This window comes from Sturnira hondurensis, unplaced genomic scaffold (genome assembly GCF_014824575.4).
Source record: "Sturnira hondurensis isolate 20B ecotype Veracruz unplaced genomic scaffold, ASM1482457v3 Scaffold0000549, whole genome shotgun sequence".
NCBI classification, from domain to species: domain Eukaryota; kingdom Metazoa; phylum Chordata; class Mammalia; order Chiroptera; family Phyllostomidae; genus Sturnira; species Sturnira hondurensis.
In genome coordinates, this window is record NW_028073180.1 from 393251 (window position 1) to 421094 (window position 27844).

General features: G+C 36.4%; 1 protein-coding gene and 1 pseudogene across 3 annotated transcripts in view; one reads left to right on the forward strand and one right to left on the reverse strand.

Moving 5' to 3' along the window:
• Positions 1–27844, reverse strand: part of RB1 (RB transcriptional corepressor 1) — a 282066-nt gene that overhangs the window by 97236 nt on the left and 156986 nt on the right. The window lies entirely within an intron of this gene.
• LOC118984062 (eukaryotic translation initiation factor 2 subunit 1-like) lies at positions 12960–19409 on the forward strand (annotated as a pseudogene).

Sequence of the window (27844 nt, forward strand, 5' to 3'; positions counted from 1 at the left end):
CTTTCTGGTGGGATGTTTTGTTCTTCCTTCTGGTCCATTCCATTGATTTGAGTCCCAGTTTCCTTTCCATCACTATTGGTTTCCTGTGCATCTCCCTTCATTTCAATCAGTCCAGCCCTCACACGTTCCTCTAATTTGTAACTTTGTTCCTCTAATTTGTGACTATAATCAACCAGTTCTGTGAGCATCCTGATAAATAGTGTCCTGAATTGTGCTTCTGAGAGGCTGGCAATTTCTCGGTCGCTTAGAGTTATTGGCTCTGGGACTTTGAGTTTTTCTTGTGCCATCTTTCTGGTTGTTCGTGCCTGTTCCATAGCAGGATCAGAGCCCTAAAGTGTTCACTAGAACAGGGCAACTAAGTCGCTGGGTTGTGACGTTTAGGTGGGGGCGAGGTCAAAGAGGGACAATGGCTCTCACTGGTATTGCAGGGCAACTAAGTCGCTGGGTTGTGACGCTGTATGTGGGGGCGGGGTCAAAGAGGGACTATGGCGTCCTGTCCGCCGCCTGCCGCCACGGCCCTCACCGGTGCCGCAGTTGCTGCCGTCACCGGGCCCACGCGTTTCATCCCACTGCACGCGAGTGTGCCACCGCCGTCAGCCCTCACCCCCTGGGGCCTGCGTGGTCTGTCTCACTGTGCGTGAATATGCGCCCGAGGTCTGCTCCGCACCCCAACTGGTTCCCGTCTGCCTGCGCGCCTGGGTCGGGGGCCCTGTCCTGCCCGACCCTGCTCAGTGCTGGCTCCGCCCCTCTTACCGTCCCCGTTGAACGGTTAGATGTAGTCGGACTTCCGTATAATTCAATTTTCTGTCCTTTGGTTTTCTCCAAACCTTTGTTGTATTCAAACTTGGTTGTGGGAGAAGGCACAGTGTTTCCACCTATGCCTCCATCTTGGCGGAAGTCTAATATTTATTTATTGTTGACATTACTGTTGTGATTGGGGGGTATTTTACGGGTATGGGTTTTGTTTTCTGGGTTGTTCTGTCTTACTCTGCCAGTATCTGTACAACAGCACACAAGGGGTCATGGGGGTGATGACTCTCCATCAACTAGCCAGAGTGGGGAACACAGCAACGAATGTGTTCCCCACTCCAATCTGGATCCAGCAATACATTAAAAAGATCATACACCATGAAAAAGTGGTATTTATCCCAAGGATAAAAGAAGGTATGATGCTTGCAAATCAATAAAGGTTTTATATCACATAAATGAAATTAAGGACAAAAATCACATGATCATCTCAATAGATGCTAAAGAATTTGATAAAATCCAGCACCCATTTATGATAAAAACTCTCAGCAAAGTGAGAATAGAGGGAGCATATCTAAACATAATAAAGGCCATTTATGAAAAACCTACTGCCAACATCACACACAATGGGCAAGCTAAAAACTTTCCCACTAAGATTAGGAACAAGACAAGAATATCTGCTTTCACCACTTTTATTCAACATAGTATTGGAAGTTATAGCCACAGTTAGACAAGAAAAAGAAATAAAAGGTATCCATAATGGAAAGGAGAACTAAAACTGTCATTATTTGCATGGACATGACAGTGTACACAGAAAACCCTACAGTCTTCATTTAAAACTTACTTGACCTAGTAAGTGAATTTAGCAAAGTAGAAAGATACAAAGTCAATATTCAGAAATCAAAGGCATTTTTCTACACCAGCAATGAACTATGAGAAACCCAAACAAACAAACAAACAAACCACCATTTACTATAGCAAAAGGAAAATAAAATATCAAGGATGTAAAACACTTGGGACTGGGAATACCACAAAACGCTGAAGAAAGAAACTGATAAAAATGCAAATAAATGGAAGCATGTACTGTTTTCATGGATTGGAAGTATTAACACCATCAAAACGTGCATGCTACCCAAAGCAATCTATAAATTCATGCAATTCCTGTTAAAATACCAATAGTATATTTCACAGATCTAGAATAAATACTTCAAGGGGTTATATGAAAACAAAAAGACCCCAAGTAGCTACAGCATTCCAGAGAAAGAAAAACAAATTTGGAGGGATCACAATACCCGATATTGAACTATACTACAAAGCTACTGTAATCAAAAAAGTCTGGCACTGGCATAAGAACAGACACATAGATCAATGGAACAGAATGAACCCAGAAATATATCCATGTCTCTATGGCCAATTAGTATTTGATAAAGGAGTCACCACAATAAAATAAAGTAAAAATAGTGTCTTCAATGAATGGTGTTAGGAGAACTGCACTGGTACATGCAAAAAAAATGAACCTAGACCACCAAATTACACCATACACCAGAATAAACTCAAAATGGATAAAAGACTTAACTATAAGCTGTGATAGCATAAAACTCCCAGAGAAAACAATAGGTAGTAAAATTTAAGTTCTCTCATGTAGCAATGTATTTGCCTAAATACCTCCTTGGGCAAGGGAAATTAAGGAAAGAAAGACACAAATGGGACTACATCAAATTAAAAAGCTTCTGCATGGCTAAAGAATACCACCATCAAAATAAAAAGGGAATCAACTATATGGGACAACATATTTGCTGATAATATCTCAGACAGGGTTTAATCTCCAAAATATAGGAAGAACTCACACAAAACCACTTTAGAAAAACAAACGACTCAATTTAAAAATGGGCAAAGGACCTGAACAGACATTTCTCCATGAAGGACATACGGAAGGCACTGAGAAATAAGAAAAAATGCTCAACATCACTAGCAATCAAAGATATGCAAATTAAAACCACAATGAGAGACAACTTCAAACCAGTGAGAATGGCCATCGTAAACAAATCAAAAAACAAGTGCTGGTGAGGTTGTAAAGAAAAGGAAACCCTACTACACTGTTGGTGAGCATGGAGACTGGTGCAGCCACTGTAGAAAACAGTACGGAATTTCCTCAGAAAACTAAAAATTGATCTGGCAATTCTACTTCTGAGATTATGTCCTAAGAATCCTGAAACACCAATTCAAACACCAATGTTCATAACAGCATAATTTACAACAGTCACCTGTTGGAAGCAACCTAAGTGTCCACCAGTAAATGAGTATATCAGAAAACTGTGGTACATTTACACAGTGCAGTACTATGCAGCAGAAAGAAAGGAGGAGCTCCTACCTTCAAGACAGCATGGGTGGACCTGGAGAGCATTATGCTAAGTGAAATAAGCCAGGCAGTGAAAGACAAATACCATATGATGTCACCTTAAACAAGAACCTAATCAACAAAACAAATAACCAAGGAAAATACTACCAGACAGATTAAAATAAACAACAAACTGACAGTAACCACACAGGAACGCGGAGGGAATAATGGAGGGGAAAGGGGAAGGGTCATCAAGGAACATGTCATGTATAAAGGACACATGGACTAAGCCTAAGGTGGGTAGGATCGAGGGTGATAGGAGGAAGTGGCTGTGGAAAGGGGAGTGATGGGGTGAAAATAGAGACAACTGTACCTAAAAACATTAAATATAAGTAAATAAATAAATAAATAAAATTTTAAACATGGGCAAAGCACATGATAGACACTTGTACAAGAGGACATAATGATGGCCCAGAGACAATATGAAAAAGTGCTTAACATCACTAGCCATCAGAGATACAAGTTAAAACTACAATGAGACATTAGAATGTCTCACACCCATCAGAATGGCTACCATTAATAAATCAACAAACAACAGGTGCTGGCAAGAATGTGAAAAAAAGGGAATCCTAGTGCACTGTTGGTGGAAATACAGACTGTTGCAGCCACTGTAGAAAACAGTATGGAATTTCCTCAGAAAATTAAAAATAGAACTGCCTTATGACCCAGTGATTCCACAGGAATATACTGTGAGAATTATGAAACACCAATTCAAAAGATCTTAGGCACACTTATGTTCATAGCAGCATTATTTAAATAGTCAAGTGATGGAAACAGCCTAAGGGCCAACAGTAGATGAGTGAATTAAAAAACTGTGGTATAGACTATTCCAAAAACTCCAAAATGATGGAAGACTCCAAAACTCTTTTTATGAAGCCAGCATCATCCTAATTCCAAAACCAGATAAAGACACAATAAAGACCGAAAACTTCAGGCAAATATCACTGATGAATATAGATGCTAAAATCCTCAACAAAATACTGGCAAACCACATCCAGCAATACGTTAAAAAGATCATACACCATGACCAAGTGAGATTCATCCGAGGAATGCAAGGATAGTACAATATATGCAAATCAGTAAACTTAACAAATCAAACAAACAAAAGCAAAGATAAAAATCATATCATCATATCATTAGATGTGGAAAAATCATTTCATAAGGTACAGCACCCATTTATGATTAAAACACTCAGCAAAGTGGCAATAGAGAGAGCATTTCTCAATAATATAAAGGTTATATATGACAGACCTTCAGCCAACATCACACTCAATGGGTAAAAACTAAAATCTTTCCCACCTAAGATCAGGAACAAGACAAGGCTGTCCACTTTCACCACCTCTATTCAACATAGTATTGGAAGTTTTAACCACAGCAATCAGACAAGAAGAGGAAATAAAGTGCATCCAAATTGGAAAGGAGGAAACAAAACTGTCATTGTTGCACATGACATGATAAGTGCACACAGAAAATCCCATAGACTCTAGCAAAAAACTGCTCAACATAATAAATGAATTTGGCATAACAGCAAGATACAAAGTCAATATCCAGAAATCAAAGGCAATTTTGTATACCAACAGTGAAACATCAGAAGCAGAAATCAGGAAAAAAAATCCCATTTGATATAACAAGAAAAATAAAATACCTAGGATAAACCTGTAGTAAGAAAACTACACAACACTAAAGAAAGAAATCAAGGAAGACAAAAACAAGTGGAAACATTTACCATGTTCATGGATTGAAAGAATTAACATCATCAAAATATCCACACTACCCAAAGCAATTTATAGATCTAATGCAATACATATTAAAGTACCAATGGGGGACTTCTGGCCAAGATGGAGGTGCAGGTAGACACACTGTGCCTCCTCGCACAACCAAAATAAAGACAACAAAAATTTAGAAACAAACAAACAAAAAAACCCAGTACTAACAGAAAATTGAACTGTATGGAAGTCTAACAACCAAGGAGTTAAAACTGACACATTCATCCAGACCAGTAGGAGGGGCAGAGAGGAATCGTGGCAAAGAAAGCAGTGGCTGCTAGACCCTGGGTACACGGTGGAAGCAAGCGAACCCAGCGAGGTGGTGGATTGTGGATGGGCCCGGTGTGCAAGGCAACTGGCGGACTGAGCGGTCCTACATCTGTGCACAGATAAACCAGGTAAAACTGGGGAGTCAGACAGACCACACAACCCAGGACTCCAGAGTGGGAAAATAAAGCCTCAAAACACTGATGAAAACATTTATGGGAGTTGAGGTGCAGGGAGAGACTCCCAGCCTCACAGGAGAGTTCGTTGGAGAGAACCACAGGGTCCTAGAATGTAAACAAGCCCACCACATGGAATTCAGCACCAGAAGGGCCCAGTGTGCATGAAGGGAAACAGAGGAAGGGACTGAAATCCAGCAGAGAGCAGAGCAAATGCAACTGTTCCCTTTTGGACCCCTCCCCCACAAACAGCATCACAACCCAGCAATGTGAGTTGCCCCACCATGGTAAATACCTAATGCTCTGCCCCTCACTATTCACCAGGCGCATCAAGACCCCCCCCCAAAAAATGGCCCCAAGGAAAGAACAGATCAAAGCTCCAAAAAAAATACAACTAAGTGATGAAGTGATAACCAACCTATCAGATGTAGAGTTCAAAGCACTGGTGATCAGGATGTTCATAGAATTGGTTGAATTTAATCACAAATTAGATGAAAAAATGAAGGCTACACTAAAGTGAAATAAAGGAAAATGCACAGGAAACCAATAGTGATGGGAAGGAAACTAGGACTCAAATCAATGGAGTGGACCAGAAGGAAGAAAGAAATAACCAAACAAAAAAAATTGAAGAAACAAGAATTCAAAACAACGAGGAGAGGCTTAGGAACCTTCAGGACATCTTTAAACATTCCAACATTCAAATCACAGGGGCACCAGAATACCAGAAGGGGAAGAGGAAGGGCAACAAGTGGAAAACTTACTTGAAAAAATTTATAAAGGAGAGCTTCTCCAATCTGGTAAAGGAAATATACTTTCCGGAAATCCAGAAAGCTCAGAGAGTTCCAAAGAATTTGGACCCAAAGAGGAACATGCCAAGGAACATCATAATTACATTACCCAAAATTAAAATGAAGGAGAGAATCCTAGAAGCAGCAAGAGACAAGGAGACAGTTACCTACAAAGGAGTGCTCATCAGACTGTCAGCTAATTTCTCAAAAGAGACCTTACAGGCAAGAAGGGGCTGGAAAGAAGTATTCCAAGTCATGAAATCCAAAGACCTACATCCAAGATTGCTCTATCCAGCAAAGCTTTCATTTAAAATGGAAGGACAGATAAAGTGCTTCTCAGATAAGGTCAAGTTCAAGGAGTTCATCATCACCAAGCCCTTATTATATGAAATGTCAAAGAACCTATCTAAGAAAAAGAAGATAAAAAACATGTATAATAAAATGACAGCAAACTCACAATTATTAACAACCACACCTAAAACAAAAACAAGCTAAGCAAACAATTAGGACAGGAACAGAACCACAGAAATGGAGATCACATGGAGGGTTAGCAAGAGGGGAGTGGGAGGAGGAGAGAGGGGAAAAGGTACAGAGAATAAGTAGCATAGATGGTAGGTAGAAAATAGACGGGGGGGGGGCAAGAATAGTATGGGAAATGTAAAAGCTAGAGAACTTATAAGTATGATACATGGACATGAACTAAAGGGGAGGAAATGTGGGTGGAAGAGGGTGTTCAGGGTGGGGTGAATGAAGGGGAGAAAACTGGACAACTGCAATAGCATAATCAATAAAATATATTAAAAAATGAAGTACCAATGGTATATTTCACACATAGAGAACAAACATTTCAAAAATTCATATGGAATCATAAATGACCCTGAATCACTGCTGCAATTTTGAGAAAAAAGAGCAAAGTAGGAGGGATCACAATACCTGATACCAAACTGTATTACAAGGCCACTGTAATCAAAACAGCCTGGTACTGGCATAAAAACAGATAGACCAATGGAACAGAACAGAGAGCCCAGAAATAAACCCAAGTCTCTATGGTCAATTAATTTTCTACAAAGGGGGCAGCAGCATAAAATGAAGGAAAAATAGCCTCTTCAACAAATGTTGTTGAGAGAACTGGAGAGCTACCTGTAAAAAAATGAAACTCAAGCTCCAACTTAAACCATACACAATAAATTTAAGGTGGATAAAAGATTGAATAGAAGTCATGACATCATTAAACTCCTAGAGGAGAACATAGTCAGGAAAACCTCAGATATTTCACACAGCAGTATTTTCACTGATATGTCCCCGAGAGCAAGGGGCACAAAGGAAAAAATAAACAAATGGGATCTCATCAAAATTAAAAGCTTCTGCATGGCTAAAGAAAACAGTATTAAAATAAAAAGACAACCAACTGTATGGAAAAACATATTTGTCAATGATACCTCAAAAAAGGGTTTAATCTCCAAAATATGCAAGGAACTCACATGACTCCACTCTAAGAAGACAAGCAACCCAATTAAAAAGTGGGCAAAGAATTTGAACAGACATTTCTCCAAGGAGGACATATAGAGGATCCAGAGACAGATGAAAAGATGCTCAATACTGCTAGCTATCAGAGAGATGCAATTAAAACCACAATGAGATACCACTTTATACCATTTAAAATAGCTATCATAAACAAAGCAACAAACAAGTGCTGGAGAGGCTGTGGGGAAAAGGGGACCCTAGTTCACTGTTGGTGGGATTGCAGACTGGTACAACCACTGTGAAAAACAGTATGGAATTTTCTCAGAAAACTAAAAATGGACCTGCCTTTTGACCCAGCAATTCCACTGTTAGGAGCATATCCTAAGAACCCTGAAACACCAATCCAAAAGAACCTATGCACCCCGATGTTCATAGCAGCACAATTTACAATAGCCAAATGATGGAAGCAACCTCAGTGCTCATCAGTAAATAAATGGATCGAAAAACTATAGTACATGTACACAATGGAATTCTATGCAGCAGAAAGAAAGAAGGAGCTCCTACTCTTTGCAACAGCATGGATAGAACTGGAGAGCATTATGCTAAGCAAAATTAGCCAGGCGGTGAAAGACAAATACTATATGATGTCACCTTTAACAGGAACCTAACTAACAAAACAAAGAAACAAGGAAAATATAACCAAAGATACTGAAATAGAGAACAGGCTGACAGTGACCAGAGGGGAGAGGGGAGGGAATTTTAGGGGGAAAGGGTGAGGGGTTTGCAGGAACAATTATAAAAGACACATGAACAATAACATTGGGGTGGAAATGGGAGGGAGGTAGGGAGGGCTGTAGTTTTGGGCTGAGATGGTGGCAAAGGCAGAAAATTGTGTGTATATATGTATACACACACACACACACACACACACACACACACACGCACAATGGAATACTACACAGCAAAAAAAAAAAGAAGAGGCATTCCTACCTTTTGCGACAGCATAGATGGGTCTAGAGACTATTATGCTAAGTGAAATAAGCCAGTTGGTGAAAGTCAAACAGCAGGAGGTCTCACTTATAACTGCAATTTAATGAAGAAAATAAACTAACCATCAAAGGAAAACCAGAGACATGGAAAAATGGGACAGTCTGATAGCTGTAAGAGGGGAAGAGGTAAGAGGGAAATGTGGAAGGAAGGGGAAGGGATTAATCAAAGAACATGTATGATAGAACAGACTGACAGTTTTAAGAGGGGGGGAAGAAGTGAGGGAATGATGAAAGGAAGGGGAAAGGATTAGTCAAAGAACATGTACATGAACATGGACAATGGAATGTGGACTGACTGAGGGAGGGTAGGCTGGGCTGAGTGAATGGGGCAAAGGGGAAAAATTGGACAATTGTAATAGAATAAACAATACAAAAGGAAAAAATATGCTACATAAACCCTTTTACTGATCTTAAAAAAATAACATGCATAAGACTTTTTCAAAACAAAATCCTTATATTATGAACATAACCTTCAATTTAGTTTTCTTTTTAAAAAACAATAAATTTCCAATTATTTAACCATTAAAATTGTTAGCTTTTATTTTCCTAGGGTATAAAAACATATAAATCACTTTATCATTTTATTTTATTTTAAAATAAAGAATGTTTAATAAATTACATGAGTGTAAAACATTAACATGGAACTATAATTCATGCTTCTCAGTGAAAAGGATTTTATGTATAGTACTGGAAAACAGAATCAGTATTTTACTTTAAAAAAAGCAAATATTCCTTAAAACACTGCACTAAAGATTACACCTTTTAGCCTACATACCCCATATGTAATTTTTGCTGATGACCAAAATAACTGTTTTCAAAATTGTTAGGCAAAAATGGCTAGTTTTGTGTTGTGGAACCTTAAGGGACTTCTGTAGACTGAAACATGTGTAATTCAATAAAATCTTTGCTACTTAAGGGAAAAAATGAACATTAAAAATATAAAAGGACATGTATAAATAGTCTGTCTGGAAGATATTATAGAGTTGTTTGAAAAGAAATAATTATAAAAGTCAGAGATATAATCTTTGCACTATCATGGCATTTTTTATCCATCTCCATCCACCCAGACCATGTATTCTTCATTAAAAACTGAACTGTAGAAAAGGCTACTTCTAGAAGGCCCTGTTTAAATTGTGAGCTAGATACTGGTTTAGAAATACATAGTATTAAAAGTGTCCAATATGCCCATTACAGGGATAATGCAAAAGTTTGTATTTTCTAAAAATACTTTATATTTTAAAAAGTTTGTTACTGTATTATGTTCATTTTTGTTTAATACTCAATTACTAGTAACAGGTCAGTCTTTTTACTTCTCCATCTTTCTCATTTTAATGGTTAAAAGAAAAAACTTAAATTATAAAACAAATTATAAAAGCCAGCATTAAAAGTAAATAAAAATATTCGCAGTTAAATTATCTTAAAACATAAAAAAGGTTAAGTAAAATGACCATATATTAATAAAAATAATAAATTTTTACATTTTAATAAAGATAAAATCAACCAGATATTAAACTACAGAAAACAATGAACTTGAACAAAAGAAAGCAAGACAGATTTAAGTCAGTCTTTGAAGAATTCTTAAATATATATAATCAAAATCTTAAAGAGGCAAGATGCACTAAACTGTAGCAAAAATAGAAAATGTTTTTTAAAGAGAAACAAATCCAGCTGTTTCCTATTCTACATTTCCTTATCATGTTCTGAATCTAGCACTTACAGGAAAACATCAAAAATACTTTTGATATTGGATTATTTCTGATAATAGAAAAAAATATGAAGAACCAATCAGTAAACTCATAAAACCTCACAACACTTACATGTATTTTAAAACTAGTTCATGACAGTTCAGTTTTAAAAACAAGCCACAAATATTTGTAAAATATAAAGGTCAAAAGTTGGTTTTACTTTATAATTAAAGGTAAATGAATTTAGATGATTTAAGAATAACTGCCCTAGAGTGCTTCTAAAATTTTATTGAACTCACTAATAAATAACAGCTTCTTATTTTCTGCAGAAATTCAGGAACTGTACTAATGAGAATAGATGCAAGATACTTCTCTGTATTTCTTGCACATCCAGGTTCAACAGTCCTTCCTCACTATTAATTAGGAAATGACTACAAGTTTAGAGACTGAAAATTCTATGATTATATTCAATTGTCTAACACCATGACTTTATAGAACATGTTCTGAACCAGAATATAAGTGCTTCCATTCCTGCATGTTAAGTACAGAGATATTTTTGAGCTATTTTCTACAGTTGTTATCTTCCTATTTGTTTTTACTTAAATAATGAACTAACACTGACCTGCAGTAATTACTGACATAACTCATACCTAAAGCAATATAACAAATTCCAACTACAGTGGAACAGAGAATACTGCCCACATTTAACAATGTTACAGCTCAGTGACACCTTTTATTCCCTGAATTTTTTCAAATTTAATCTTTATTGTATTTTTTCCAATAGCATTTAGTCCCATTATACCTCTCTCCCTGCAGCAATCACCACACTGTTGTCTTTATCCAGGAGTACTCCTTTTTGCTCAGTCTCTCCACTCCCAACCTCCCCCGCTGCCCACAGCTCTCATCTGCTCTCTATCTATGAGTCTGTCTCTATTCTGCATGTTAGTTCAGTTTGTTCATTAGATTACACATATGAGTGAAATCATGTGGTATGTGTCTATCTCTGATTGGCTTATTTCACTTAGCATAATGTTCTCCAGGTCCTTCCATACTGTTGCAAAGGATAAAATTTTCTTGTTTATAGCCAAGTAGTATTCCATTATGTAAATGTCCCATAATTGCTTTATCCATTCATCTACTGATGGACACTTGGGCTGCTTCCATATCTTGGCAATTATAAATAATGCTGCAATAAATATATGGGTGCTTTGGTTCTTCTGAATTGGTGTTTTGGGTTCCTTTGGATATATTCCCAGAGTAGGGTTGCTGGATTCAAAAGGGAGACCCATTTTTAATTTTTGAGGTATCTCCACACTGCTTTCCACAGTAGCTGCACCAATCTGATTCCCACTAACAGGGAAAAAGAGTTCCCCTTTCTCCACATCCTCGCCAGCACTTGTTGTTTGTTGATTTATTGATGATAGCCATTCTGATAGGTATGAGATAGTATCTCATTGTTTTAATTTCCATTTTTTGATAGTTAGTGACATTGAGCATCTTTTCATATTTCTATTGGCCACCTATATGTCCTTTTTGGGTAAGTGTCTATCCAGGTCCTTTGCCCATTTTTCACTTGAATTGTTTTAAGAATGGGGGGAGGGGCATCTCAGGAAAAGAAGAAATAGATCTAATACCATTTAACTGTATTCTCAGTTCTCTTTTCTTAAGAAAACTCTGCACAGTAGCGGGAAAGGGATGAAATGAAGGAAACTAACAATTGTGATATTTCTAAAATGTACATTCTCATAAATGTTCATTTATTCATCACAACAATTCTATAAAGCATTATCATCCCTATTTTACAGACAAAAGCGCCTGAGATACAGAGACATAACTTGCTCAGAATCACACTATAACAAGTTATATGACACCTCTGAACTTCAGCTCTTCTTATTTGTGAAACAGAGATAGCAATGTTCCATGAAGAACAAATGAGGCCCAGTGACTCCAATACTCAGGCTCCTGCTACAGCACAGTGACACAAATAAAGGAACACAAACACAGAGAAAACATGAATAAAGAAAAATAATCACGATGGTGCATATACCCAACAATAAACTAATAAACACCCTGAGAATGACACAGAGGTTAAGAAAAGTCTCTAGAACAAGAGAGCCTGAGTTAAAATCTGGCTCTGTCATTATCTTAGCTTTGAGAACAAGGCAAACTTTCTCAATTTCTTGGTGCCTGAATTTCTTCATCTGTGAAATGGTGGCAACAAGAGCACATATTTCACAGGGTTGTGTGAACTAGATGAATTAACACATTTCAACACTTTTAACAGTGCCTATAACAGCACAATGTAAAAATACTGCCTGTTATGATTTCTACACTAAAATATCATACACATAAGCAAGAGCCATTTTGATGCAGGTTTATATTATGACTAGGAAAGATTCTAAAGAAGTACACCAGTGAAGCAGTACTTGTAAAAGCTATCACTGGTGAGCTACCTAAGAGATTTCTGAGTTGGGCATTTTTTTCCACCCCTGATTTCTTTAGGTCCTGTGCCAATTCAAGAACAAGGAAAATGTACAGTATGGGCAATGCAGGAGGAGGAAGGGAGACATGAATGAACAAGTCATGAATACTTTTCTACAGTGACTCTAGCAATTACTCATGTATCAGAGTGTTCAAGAAGAAGGTAAGTGCTTAGAGTGAAGAACAGACTGAGGGATCAAACATGGACTTCAAGACAAAAGGCATTGGAGTAAAGGTTTAGGCATGGAAAATATTTTGTTTAAAAGCATAAACAGACCTGGATCAAGAATTCAACCTCACTTAACTATTTAATAAGACTTGTATTAATTATAACAGCTATCTCAGTTTCTTTGGGTTTTCTGTATTTTTTAACATTCAGGGAACCACAAAAAAACCCACTAATGCTTCATCGATCCTTAACAATTTTGAAGATACTTTTAAAATTGAGCTTATAGTCTTAGATCTTTTAAAAGTAATCATCTAATTCACATTTCAGTGGATAATTGTTTCTGTGAACTAAGTTACTATCCTTATTTTAATTGTATATATTTTAAATTCTAAATTACTTCACTAGTAGACCACAAGGTCACTATGAAGTAATTTTCCTAAGATATTTCCTCCCTTTATTTTCACTTCTTGGGCTTTATATTTTTTATTCTTATAAAAGGCTTTAGGGATACATGGAATGTTTCATTAAAAACTGAGAGAAAAGTCAGTTCTAACATGTCAGTCTATGGAAACATACCTAGCTTTCCATTTCATCTCATTCTCATCCGTCTCTTCAATCTCCTTGAAAAATGATCCAAATACCTAATTTTACCAACCCCAAATTATATGTATTCTAAAATCACTTATGTTAAATTCTCATTTCTGAGAGTTGCATGATTGAAATAATATGTGCATAAAAGTACTTCTTTTTAAAATACAATTTGCTCTGGTTTACAGTCTTCTTTTAATCTTTTCTTCTTAAGGAATACATTGTACCCATAGTGCTAGTGCACAGCAAAAAGGAGCTGGTTAACAAATGGTCCTTTTTGTCCTTCCTATCTCTAATTAGCTCTTAGGCAAAACACTTACCTTGCTACTCAAGATAAAACAATACATATATTATTACTCTCTTAGACTACAGTCAACTTACTACTTACATATATCACTGCCTTTTATACTGTCCCACATGCTTTACTAGATGTTATAGTGGTAATAAGACAAACAGTGTGAATGATTTAATAGAAATAATGTGGTAAAATGAAAGGAACACTTTACAGATATTCTATGTTTCTTTTTCCTAACATGCAAAACTGGAATCATTCCTATACCTTCTATTCTGAGAGTTATTGTAAAGAACCAACAGAGTATTCCATATGAAAGCCCTATAATATCAGGGCTTTACAGTCACCCATAAATTGGCTATTCTGAAGAGTGGCCCTCAGGCTAGCACCATCAGAATCATCTGAGAGCTTGTTAGAAATGCTGAGTCTCGAGTCCCACCCTAAACCTACTTGATATATTTTAACAAGATCTCCAGGTGACTCCTACAAACATTAAAGTTTGAAAAGCACTGCTTAAAAAAAAATAACTCAGCCTGGAGAAGAACTTTGTCAATCTAGTTGCTCCAAAAACTCAGAAGGACAAACAGCATATATAACAATAGCACACTACTGATTAGGGAGGGCAATTTATATCAGGTGTTGTAGACTGGTAAAATCTGAATGCTGAAAAATAATAACTCACAGGGAAAGAGAAAGGAAAGGCCGAAAAAACTAAAGCAGTAGGAATAGAGGACAATATACTCCAGAGGCAAATGGGAGTCCAGCCCACAAGTAATAATATAGTAATGTTTACAACGCTATCCCTAACTTTACAAAAAGTAAAATTAAATATCCTCTGTAGAAGAAGATGAAGTATGCATTCTATTTCAAGAACATTTCCCTAAAAAACCCCAACTTAAAAAAATTAGTGCATAGAATTATCTTCTAAATTAACTTTTGTAAAATATCTCATTTACCAATAAAGCTAGTTTTCCATTTTAACAAGGTTAAAAACTGTATATCTTTTAAAACTAAATTAGTCTTAAATTAGTGTCCATGTACCACTGCCAAATGCTGGGCCATATTTCCCCCCATATACCTCATTCTAGGCTTTAGTAATTCTGTATCTTTCTACATTTCCACACTTATGCAAGCCTTTTCCCATCCACATATGATCATTCCCTCCACCGACCTTCACAGCTTATTTTATAATGTAACACAGTGATTTGCTTTTCTACTAGATTCCAAGCTTCTTTGAGGCTAAAGGCTATTTCCCACATCATTATGTACCTCACATGGGGCAAGTACAATTCCTTCAAAATATCTGATGTATGTCCGGTATGTATGTCCAAGGAGCAATCCAAAGAAATATGGATTCACATTCAGTAATAGCAAATAATTCTTAACACTGAAATTAGGAATACATTGGTCAGAGTGAAAGAGGTTAAAGCCTTAGCTATATTTTCAGAAAGAATCAGAATTTTAAAAATTAAAATGTTTCCTTTTACTGGTAAAAAATAAATATATGGCTGTTTTATGTAGCTCTTGAGGAGCTTTTAAAAATCCAACATAAAATATTTTTCATTATAGAAGCATGGTAGTAGAAATATAATATGTAGCATATTACTTCATTGCACTAACCTGTATTTTTTTAAAAAGTGTTCAGCATGGCTTCACTATTACCTTACAATTCACTCACCCTCCTGAGACATAGCTCTTAATAAAATGTGGCATTCTTTTCAAACAATTTCTAATGGTAAGTACCAAAACCTTTGTGCAAAGTGCACTAGAGGTTAATTATCCAACACACAAGTATAAAACGGATATCCTTCAGAGCTTTTTCAAAGCCACAGGCTTTTCTTCCTTTTGTGTTCACTTCCTGTCAAGTTTGACATTTATTTCAAAAGAACACCAAAGAAGCTTAAGATTTTTTATAAGTTTGTCAAAAAAAAAAATATCCCAGTACAACTGCAGTGATTATATAAAACAGGCCTTTCCTTAAAATTTGGAAAAATAATAAAATATATATATATATATATATTTAATCTTTTCCTATATAAAAATGCTTTGGTCAAATATTTGTGTAACTGAATGAAGAAACTTGCTAATGTTTGCTGACTGAAGAAAATAGTATGACAGAATCTATTTTAATGAGTCAGCTATATTTAACAACAGTTAAAAGAGACTCAACTCTCTTATGACTTATTATCATTAACTAGAAGTACTAGTTAATAACCAGCACTTCTATGCTTTCCACATAGTAACAGCCATCTGAAACAGCATTATTCAGAAGATAGGATTCATTTAATATAGGAAAACAGAAAGAATACCCTAAATATTATTTAAGTACACATATATTTATAAACACTATCTGAATCACTAAATGCTATATGTAACTCTTCCAGCCATGATGAAGGAGCAGAGGCTAATTTGTCTTAAACAACTACAAAATCAAGCAACATAAGTGAAATAATAGTTTTCAGACAATGAACAACAGACAGTGATCCTGAGAGAAAGAAAACAAATGGGAAACCCCCCCATTGCCTCTGCTTTGTGTCTGGAGAGAGTTCCCAGGCTACAGTGAAGGCAGGACAAACCGAAATAGACCTTAATAGTCTCCCTGGTTGAATTGAAAATTCAAGGAACCCAAGACAGTTAAAAGTAGATTGACAGAATACCAGAGGTAAGAGTTAAACAGAAGGGAAAGAGATGAAAAGAGAGAGCTACAGAGATCTGTGGGGGGTTACTATCAAGTCTTCGGTGGAATATAGATCAGTACATTCATGTGAAGAAACTACCCAAAGCCAGGGAAAGAACTCAGGGGAAGAAGCCAAACCATTCCAAGAGCTAACACAGATTCAGGAAGAGTTCTGATTTCCACTAGCCAGAGTGCAAAAACCTTACAATATATGGGGTGGACATCAGGAAGAGTAGTCAAAAGAGCACTGCCTCAATAGTGAGAAAAATCAGTAACAGATTAAAGACTATTCTGGCTTTGTCTAAAAAAAACACCACCAACAAAAGCCTTAAAAGAATCACATAGTCTTCAAGTAACTAAATTGTATGTCAAAACACAGCTCAAGAATAGTGAAAGGAATATATGAAGATACCTAGGAACCATACAAGTAAAATTCACAACTGCTGGCATCCAATAAAAATTACTAAGCAGGCAAAAAGGTATAAAAAATATAAACCTTAAAAAGGAGAAATATCAGTCATTAGAAACAAACCTAAAAGGACATGGCTATTAGGCCCTGATCAGGGGGCTCAGCTAGTTGGAGCATCATCCCATACACCAAAAGGTTGGAGGTTTGATTCCCAGTCAGGGCACATACCTAGGTTGTGGGTTTGGTCCTCAGCCAGGTCATGTATGGGAGGCAGCCAGTCTATGTTTCTCTCTCTCTCTCTCCCTCTTTCTCTCTCACCCTTCCTTTCTGTAAAATCAATAAACAAATCCTCAGGTGAGGATTTTTTTTTTAAAAGACATAGATGTTAGAATTAGTAGAAAAGGATTTTAAAAGTTATTATTAACTATATTCTATATGTTCAAGAAGGTAAAGGAAAGAACAAACATGTTAAAGAAATATATGGAAGAAATAAAAAAGACTCATATCAAACTTCTAGAGATAAAAATGTAGCCTCTAAAATTAAAAACATAGTAGATGGGATAATAAGATTAGACATTTTAGAAGAGAAAAATTTACGTACTTGAAGATTTAAATATAGAAGCTATCCAACATGAAACTGAAAAAAAAACTGATATTTATAGGAAAAAAAATAATATCTGTGAGCTATGGGACAACTTCAAGTGACCTAATTCATGTGTGATTGGAATCTTTGAAGGAAGGTGTGGGGAATCAACAAAAATATTTTAAGAAAATAATAGCCAAGATTTCCAAATTTTATGGAATTTATAATCCTACATACACATGCAAAACGCTAAGCAAAAGATATATAAAGAAAACTAAACCCAGGCACATCATAAATTGCCTTAAACCAGTTATAAAGAGAAAAATCTTAAAAGCAGTCAGAAAGAAAAGTCCTATTACCTACAGAGAAATTAATAAAAGGCAGACTACATCAGAAATAATACAAACTGAAAACAGTGGAGCAAGACTTGGTGGCTGCTGTAGGTGGATCAAGTCTGATCTCTTCGATTAAAGAGCAAAGCCCAGGACCCCACTGCAGAATTTGCAAATATACCACAGAATACCAGATTTAAGTTGCAGATTTTATCAACACAAATTTCCTGAGGTAGAAGATGTAGGGATTGTGAATGTAAATGGGGGTTTATGTCAGCCTGCTGGAATACAGTATCGAAAGCATTCTTCTTAGTGGTCTGTCCAGAAGGTGTATTCATTCTATAAAAAAACTCCTCCGAATTGGGAGCAATGAACGTGTGGTTGTCAGTAGAGTGAACAAAGAAAAAGTACACACTGATTTGTCGAAAAGAGGAGTTTCTCCAGAAGAAGTAGTCAAATGCGAAGGTAAATTCACCAAATCCAAACTGTTTGCAGCATTCTTTGTCATGTTGCTGAGGTATTAGAGTACATCAAGAATAAGCAACTGGAAAGCCTGTTCCAGAGGACTGCTTGGTCTCTGATGACAAGTACAAGAGAACCAGATATGGTGCTTATGATGCATCTAAGCATGCAGTCTCAGACCCATCTATTTTGGATAGTTTAGATTTGACTGAAGATGAACAGGATGTACTCATTAATAATACTGAGCGGCGCTTGACCCCATGGGTTGTTAAAGTTCAAGGAGATATTGAAGTGGCTCATTATGGTTATGAATGGCACCAATGCCATGAAAGAAGCACTCAGAGCAGGTTTGAATTGTTCTATAGAAACCATGACCATCCAGATTAATCTAATAGCTCTTCTTCGGTACGTGATAACTACAACAACCCTGGAGAGGACAGAAGGCCTCTCTGTCCTCAATCAAGCTATGGCTTCCATTACAAGACTGAAGAATGAAGAAAAGAGGTGTCTTCACTGTTCAAATGGAGCACAAAGTGGTTACAGATCCAGATGAAATCGAACTTGCAAGGCAGCTGAAGAGGCTTGAGAGAAGAAATGTAGACGTGGATGGAGATGATAATGCAGAAGTGGAAGTCAAAGTTGAAGATTAACTTGTGGAAAACAGCATAGTTTAAGGAGCACAAAACAACCCTTCCTGGCTATACATCCTAGACTTACAAGTCTTCCAGTACTGAAAACTTCAAACTTGAATATTTTTACTTCCAAGTATTTAAATATCATAACAGACAAAACCGTGAAACGTTCTCCTAAAATGTCAGCTTTTAGCACACAGGGACTCCAACACATTGAGCATTTTTTAAGGGAGTAGCCTAGCTTCTCTAGAAACAAATCTTTAAGCTAAAAACAGTTGTAAATTGGGCTTTCCATTTCTGATGTCTCCAGGTTGATATCTCTTTATAGTTTAGATCCTCCATTAATTTACCACGGTACCCAGGGCAAATAATCCCAAACTTTCTATATAAATGTATCAAGTAAACATTAAATAAATTTCTGGGATACAAAAAAAAAAAGAATGAATGAATGAAAACAGTGGAGCAACATTTTTTAAGTACTAAAAGAAAAAAATTGTCAACCTAAAATTCTACGTTCGGCAGAATATCTTTCAAAAACAAAAGTGATGTCAAGACATATTTTAGAAATTAAAAACTGAAAAAAATTATCACAATAAACCTGCACACGAGAAATGTTTTTTAAAAAAGCGAGAGAGTTCTTCAGACAGAGGAAACTACATATGAAATGGAAATCTGGATCTACATAAGGGATGAGGAACACTGGAATGGTAAATACGGGGGTAACTAAAAATACTTCTCTTACTCTCAAAGATAATTGATATTTTAAAGTAAAACTAATGTATTATGAGACATAACTTAGGCTTAAGTAAAAACATCTGACACAAAGGTTGTGACAGCACAAAGATTGGGAATAAGGAAACAGAAGTATACTGTTCTAAGGTTCTTATAATATATGTGAAGGGGATAATACTATTTAAAGGTAAACTATAAGAAGATAAAGATGTATATTATAAATCATAAAGCAACCAATCACAAAATAAAGCAAAACAAAGAAGTAAAGATAGTAAGCCCACAAAGAATATAAAATGGAACAAAACATATTCAATCCAAAAGAAGGCAGAAAAAAAGAAAAGTGGGGAAAAAAGAGACGAAACCAATAGAAGACAAGTAGTAAGATATAAAATTTAAACCCAACCATACCAATGACAACATTAAATTTACATGTTGTAAGCATCCCTTAATTATTAATAAAAAGCAGAGACTGTCAGACTGGATAGACAAAGCATGACCCAACTATGTGCTGTCTACAAAAACCTACTTTAAGTATAAAAACAAAATAGGTTAAAATAAAAGAATGGGAAAGATATACTATGCTAATATTGATGAAAAGAAAGATCGAGCAGTTTTACTACTATCAGACAAAGTAGTTTTCAGAATGAGGAATATAATCAGAGATAAAGAGGGCCATTTTGTAAATGATTAAGAAGTAAATTCATCAAGAAGACATTAAAATTCTAATGGTTTATGCACCTAAATTCTATATGTAAGAAACTGGACTAGGTATTATGAGACAGATCTTTCTTTACAGTAAGACAAAAATGTTGCTTTTCAGGATCATTGTAACCTGTGCTCCTCTTACTTTCTCTCTCTTTTTTCCTACTCCTAGGGAGGACTCTCTTTAATTTCCTGGTCACTTCCCTCACACACTGAAAACTTTGGTTCCTAGTCCACAATTCCTCCTCTTTATCACCTGTCTTGGGTGACTTAATCATTCATTTAGCCTCTGGTTCCTTCACCTCCTCTTTGTCAGTGGTCTTCATCTTCATTCCAATTCAGTCATGTACCCCCCAAGATTATTTCTTAGAAAACAGTAAATTACCCAGAAATGTTCAGTCTCTGGAACATTAAGTGGAACATCTCACTCTTTGACTACAACCTCATCCTTTCACACTCATTGTCACTACCACTAAACCTATTCAACTTCATAAAAAGCTTCTGTTTCTTAAAACCTCCACTTTGCTCATCAATCTCCTATTTCCTATATGCAACTGAAACTACAGCCTTAACTGAAACACTTTAGGTACTCTCTGATCAGCCTCGACTTACTGGCTGCATTAATCATTCTACGGCATCTTCTTAGCCAAATCCCAATATTCTGGTTCAATCTAATATTCCACCTTTTATAATCCTACATGAAACTGCTAGATGATGCTGAAAAAAATAACACCACCATACAGCGCTGGGGTAGCACTACAAAGTTAGAATTTCTACCCTCAAAATTGCCTTCTGTGCTGCTGGGCAATCCTCTTCCTTCCACCAGTCAGCTCTCTCTATTGTTCATTACTTAGCAACAATTTCAAATTGTGTCCACTCTCCTTAAACTTCTGACTAAACCATTTTGCACTCCTCACTCCATCCATATACCCACCCTCAGCAAATTACCTCAGCTCAATTTCATTTTTGTAAAGCTGCTAAATGGACACTCCCTCTATTTCCTGCCATGGTACCCATATACAACCTTGCTTGTAACTCTTTCCATTTTTCCATGTAATATTTCCCATCCCACTTTGCCTCTCAAACAAGAGATGACATATATTTAAGGGGATCCCTTGATTCTGGATAGGTGCTGTGACTGCTTTGACCAACAAAATATAGCTTCAGCTACGGTCCTTTTGTTCCAAAGAAGGCTTTCAGAAGCCAGCTGTTATATAAAAAACATGATTACCCTAAAACCAAAATGCTATGAGATGTCTAGCTTCTCACAAGGAGGGAAAATAGAATGGAAGGAGAGGTGAGCACATACCAAGAGAAGCAAGAAGGTGCCAGATTTATAAGTTAAGAAGCACCTTGTAAGTGTATCCTGCCCCAAACACCTCCCAACATTACATGGTCAGGAATGAACTTCCCGGTCAAGCTGTTCCCAAATTCCTGACCCACAAAATCAGGAGCAAAATAAAATGATTAATTAGTCACTAACCTGTCATCCAGAAAGAACACTCCTAATGGCTCTTTTCGATCAACATTTAATCCTGTCTTTCCCATCTTAAAAAAGAATATTTCCTCTATCTCACACACCTCCAGCTATATCTTTACTTCCCTTCATAGGCAAAACACTTGCTACAGCTGTCTATAATCACTATCTCCATTTCTTATTTATCTCTCATCTAAATCCCACTGCAATGACTCCTGCCCCTACAATTTCTAACAGTCCCCACTACCATCACCAGTGGCTTCCTCGTTGCTTAAACTAATGAACACTTTTTAGTTCTTAAAGTCTGCTCCTTCAGTAACTGAAACAGCAAGCACTCACTCAGACCTTGTAATGATCTCTCTTTCTATGACACCACTTCTGATTTTCCTCCTCTCTCTCTGACTGTTCTAGTTCAATCTCTTTTGGAGGCTTCTCTTCTCTATCCATCCCTTAAATGTTGGAGCTCCTCAGGATTCTATCTTTAGCTGTCTTCTCTGTGCATACTACCCTTAGGTGATCTTATCAGTTCTCTAAACTTTGGTTACCTGATAAAACATAAGGATTAATAATAGCTTTGGAGCTAGAGAGATCTGAGTTCAAACTGCAGCACTGATATTCAGCTTGCGTGGTCTAAGGCAAGATACTAAGCTTCTCTAAGCATAAATTTCCTCATCTAAAATAATACTGCCAAAAGGATTATGGAAATTAAATCATATTGTAAGAAGTACACATCACATTGCTTAGCACGAGATAAACTGTCAATGATTTTGGTTATTATATATGCACTGGCAGTTCTCAGGTTCATAATCCTAGCCTATATTTCTTTGCTAAGCTCCAAACACACATATGCAACTACACTTCATTCCTCTACTTGAATGACCTATATTTCAAATTCAACATAATCAAACAGAATTCATCTTCCCAAACAAATCTCCTTCAATCTGGTGTATTTTAATTAATGACACTACCTAGATGTCTTCATCAGTTGACGTCTGTCTGTCCTTCACTCCTACTTTGTTTATTAATTGCCACATCTTATAATGTAATGCCAGATACTGCTCTAAGTGCTTTGCAAAAATCAATTCATTTAACATGGGGCACACAGATAAGATATAAAGTTTATAAATGACTAGTAAGTAGAATAAATAAACACTTAAGACTGTAAGGAGGGAAGGAAGAATGATTATACATTAAAGTGGTCACAAAGGACAAAGTGGGAGTAGACCTGAAAATCTGGTAAACAAAAAGGCAGGGAAAGCATTTCAAATGGGGCCAATTAAATGAACAATAACTAGAAACAAGGTTTGTGATAGTAAACATACAAGTCTGAATTGCGAAGAGAATATAAGGCAGATATTCTAAAACATTTTGGACTCATAAACCTTTTACATTTTAAATATTATTGAGGATACAAAAGTTTTTAGTCATGTGAACTGTATCTATATTGTATTAGTAATTAAATCTTAATTTAATTAATGCAGTAATTAAATCTTAATTTAATTAAAATTACATTCTTTTAAGAACGTAATTTATTTTAAACCAAAAAGTTTATATTAACATAAATAAGATTTTATGAAAATAACAACATTTTTCAAAACAAAAAAATTTGTGAGAACAGTGGCACTGTTTTACAATCTTGCAAATAAATCTCTTTAATATCTGACTTAATAGAAGGGACCTGAATTCTAATCTGCTTCTATATTTACTTTGTTGTAATATGTTGTTTGGTTGAAGTATAAGGAAATCTGACCTCACGATACACAGTTGGAAAAAGGAGTACTTTAATAGACACTTCAGACACTACCTCAAAACCTGACAAATGGTAATTTCCTAAAGGTTAGCAATGCAGAATTGGACATAATATCAAGGAACAGAAATAAATTTTTCATATTCTGAGACCCATCTTGAATTTTAAATAAATTTAAAAATATTTGTTGTTGTTAATGTTAGAAAGAAAAAGTAATGAAGAGCGAGAAAGAAAGGGAGGGAGGGTGGGAGGAGGGAGAGAAAAAGAGAAACAGAAACACCGATTTGTTGTTCCACTTATTTATGCATTTACTGGTTGCTTCTTAAGTGTGCCCTTACCAACTGAGAACTGAGCCAGGGCTAAATAAATTTATTACCCGTGCATGATTTTATAACAATGCATTGATCATCTGGAAGTACTGATTCACTGAATTATGGAAATCCTACAAATGTTGATAAATCTTTTTATAAATATCAAAAATCACACTTATTAATATTATTAATTTCACCAGAAAAGATTTTGAAGTCTGGGAAGCTGTAAGGTTTACAGTGAACACAAGCTTAATAAAATTTTAATTTTGACTTTAAAACTGAAAATTTATCATTGGCAACATTTATTGGGAGTCGTTTTCAACAAAAAGCACTTGAGAAAGGAGATTTAATACAATTAATACTTTTATTGATTCATCAATATGTTCTTTTGTTTCTCAATTGAGAATTTGGGTGTTGAAGAAAAAAAATGACTACTACCAGTTTGAGGCTACAGCTTTGATGCTTGGGAAGGTGCCAAGTTTTATATTACCAATATAAATGTCAACAGAGTGAAAAATAAGTAACATCTTAGTAGTAACATGACAATAGTTTTTACTTTTCAGATTTCCCTAAAATGATTTCAGGGATTACCAGGAAATCACAGACCACACTCTGAACTGGTAACATAAGAATATTGTTTTGTTTTTAAGCAGGCAATTACTTTCATTGAACTTGAGCTATATTTACTGGGTAGGAGCTCCTATCTGGTCTTTTGTCTTTTATTAATGGACTTTGAGTTGTTGTTTTTTAAAAGATTTTATTTATTTATCTTTAGAGAAGAAAGAAAGGAGAGAAGGAGAGAAACATCAATATGTGGCTGCCTCTCGTGAGTCCCCTGCTGGGAAGTGGCCTGCAACCCAGGGATGTGCCCTAACTGGGAATCGAACCGAGATCCTGTGGTTTGCAGGCCCGCACTCAATCCACTGAGCTACACCAGCCAGGGCAATGGACTTTGAGTTTATTATACCCAAAATGTCTCAGGTTTCAAGCAGAGATGTGGGAAGGCAGAATATGAGCACTCTTTCTCTGGTTCTCTCTTTTGCAGGATTTTTCCAACTCTTCAGTGGCCAAGGTTTCTCCAGCTTCAGTTTTCTAGTTTCCCTGGTCAAAAAGCCCTCAAGTTTTCCCAAGGCACTTCCCACCCCATCTTACAATTTTTACCTATTCCACTAGCCCCATGTAAAAGCTTCCTCCCAAGGCTCATAGTTCCCCTCCTCTTCTTAAGTAGTCAGTCTACTCTCCTGTCCAGTGATTTCAGACAGTAGCTTCTTGTATTGTGCACAGGTCTTATAGCTTTCTTTTTTGCAGGGAGTCATATGGTAGGATTCTCCTCTCTCATTGCCAGATGCGAAAGGCTTTTAATCTGAGAAATTAGCATGATGAGATCTGCATTTAAAAAGATCTCTTTCACTACATGAGAGAAGGTATTAAGGTAGCTAGAGATGTGAGGAGGTCAACAGGAATAGTCCACAAAAGCCCAGAAAATAGAGACAATTAAGAAAATAAAAATACCTGGTACATTGGGGTTTATAAAGATTTTATTGAGCCCTGGCTGGTGTAGCTCAGTGGATTGAGCACAGGCCTGTGAACCAGAGGATCATGGTTCGAGTCCCAGTCAGGGCACATGCCTGGGTTGCAGGCCAGTTCCCTGCAGGGGACCCACAAGAGGCAACCATACATTGATACTTCTCTCCTTCTCTCCTTCCCTTCCCCTCTAAAGATAAATAAATCAAATCTTTTAAAAAAGATAAATAAAATTTTTTTAAAGATTTTATTGAAAAAATCTGATAAACATTTGAATTACTGAAAGTAAATTATCCTAATTTTACTTCATCATCATCTGCTGACATAACAAACTCTTAACAGATTTAAGAAGACTGAACATCTGGAAGTCATTTAATCTAAAACTTAGGTATAGCTTATTCTAAATCACCTCTAATACTCCAAATTTCCAGAGAACAAGATTTCACTGGATTTTTCAATAAATTGTTTGCATTTTATATTCATATATTGTCTGTTAACATCTCTGAGGTAAAAAGAAACATAGGTGTGTTTATTCCTTCTTAAACTTACTTTGTTCCAGATTTATTATTTCTCAAGATTGTCAAAGCGAAGTTGTTGAATGCTTTCCCCAGGAAAAAAATACAAAGATGTGACATCAAAATTCAACTAAATTATAGAACAGCCACTATTGTGAAACACCTGAAGAATAGCTGAACAGAACTCCTATAACTAAGAACTCCTATTAAAAGAAGCCACATGAAACTGACCCTTAGAATTCTCTCCAATCAAAACCAGGCTAAGGGTGTAGTTGGAGGCAGTCTAAGCTACCTTCAGGTAATAATCTCCAAGAAGGGTAAAAATCATATTAAAACATCAAAATTACACTTAATTATAAAAAAACCACCCTAGAGAACCACCTGAAGGCTAGCTGAACAGAATTCCTTTAATCAAAGATATACCCACCTATGGAGGTTAAGAATCAGGAGGGATATTTCAGCTATGGAAGCCCACACTGAGAAGTGTGTCCCAGCGCCACATCAGCAACCCCAGCCCAGACCACCAGTGCTGGGAAAAGGAGTCCCCACAACAGCTGACTGTGAAAATCAGCAGGAACTCAGTCCAGTAAGATAACAGGCTGCTGTAGATCCAAAGATCCTATTGAAAGGGCTCTAGCACATACTCACTCACAAATACTTGCCCTAAGCTCCAGAGAAGGGACAGTAGCTCAAAAAACATCAGGGACATATAAGGAGAAACTGTATCATCTGGATTCAGGTAAAGGACTGGAGTTTCTCTAAAACTAAAGTGCTGTCAGGTACCACTGTTTCTTTATTGAGTTCTCCCTCCACACAGCCTGCCGGAAGGGCTGACACTAGTCTCACTCCACTCTATTGATTCCCTGAGACCCCACCATACCCAATTCATGTATCAGCCAAAACTTCTTTCAGAGGCTAATCCACACAAGCAGCAGGCCTGGGTCCACACTGCAGAATGGGAACATTATACCACTGGGCCCCAGAGGATAATTCCTACATAAGGCCGCTCTGAGACATCTCCATGTGGCATATCTACCTAATAAATAGAAACAAACACAGGGAAGCAGCCAAAATGAAAACACAAAGAAACATGTCCCAAATGAAAAAAAAACAACAAAACTCAAAACCACCCCCCCCCCAAAATCTATTATTTGCAGAGTTGAAAATACTGCTTATAAGGCTGCTCAATGAACTTAAGGAATGAGTAGATAATTTTATACCACAAAATAAGAAACATAAAAAGGGACAAAGAGACCATAAAAAACAGAAATGAACACAATAACTGAAATTTAAAAAATACATAGGTAGAATCAACATCGGATTAGATGAAGCAAATTGAATCAGTAATCTAAAAAACAAGGTAACAGAAAACACCCAATCAAAACAATAAAGGAAAAATAATTTTTAAAATCAGGCTAAGGCAGCTTTCCAACACAATATCGAGGGAAGCTTTCCTTGCTTGCCGCAGCTCACCTCCTGCTGTGCGGCCTGGTTCCTAACAGACAACAGATGGGTACCAGTCTGCAGCCCAGGGGTTTGGGACCCCTGGTATAAGGGACCTCTGGGACAACATCAAGCACAATAACATTCACATTATAGGGGTAAAAGAAGAAGAGAAAGAGCAAGTAACTGAAAACTTATTTGAAAAAATAATAACTGAAAACTTCTGTAACCTGGCGGAGGAAATAGACATATAAGTTTATTAAGCACAAAGAATCCCACAAAAAATGAACCCACACATACCCACACCAAGACAAATAACAATTAAAATGCCATGACAAAGACAGAATCTTAAAAGTAGCAAGAGAAAAGCTGTTATTTACCTACAAGGAAACTTCCTTAAGACTGTCAGCTAATTTCCCAACTATGAC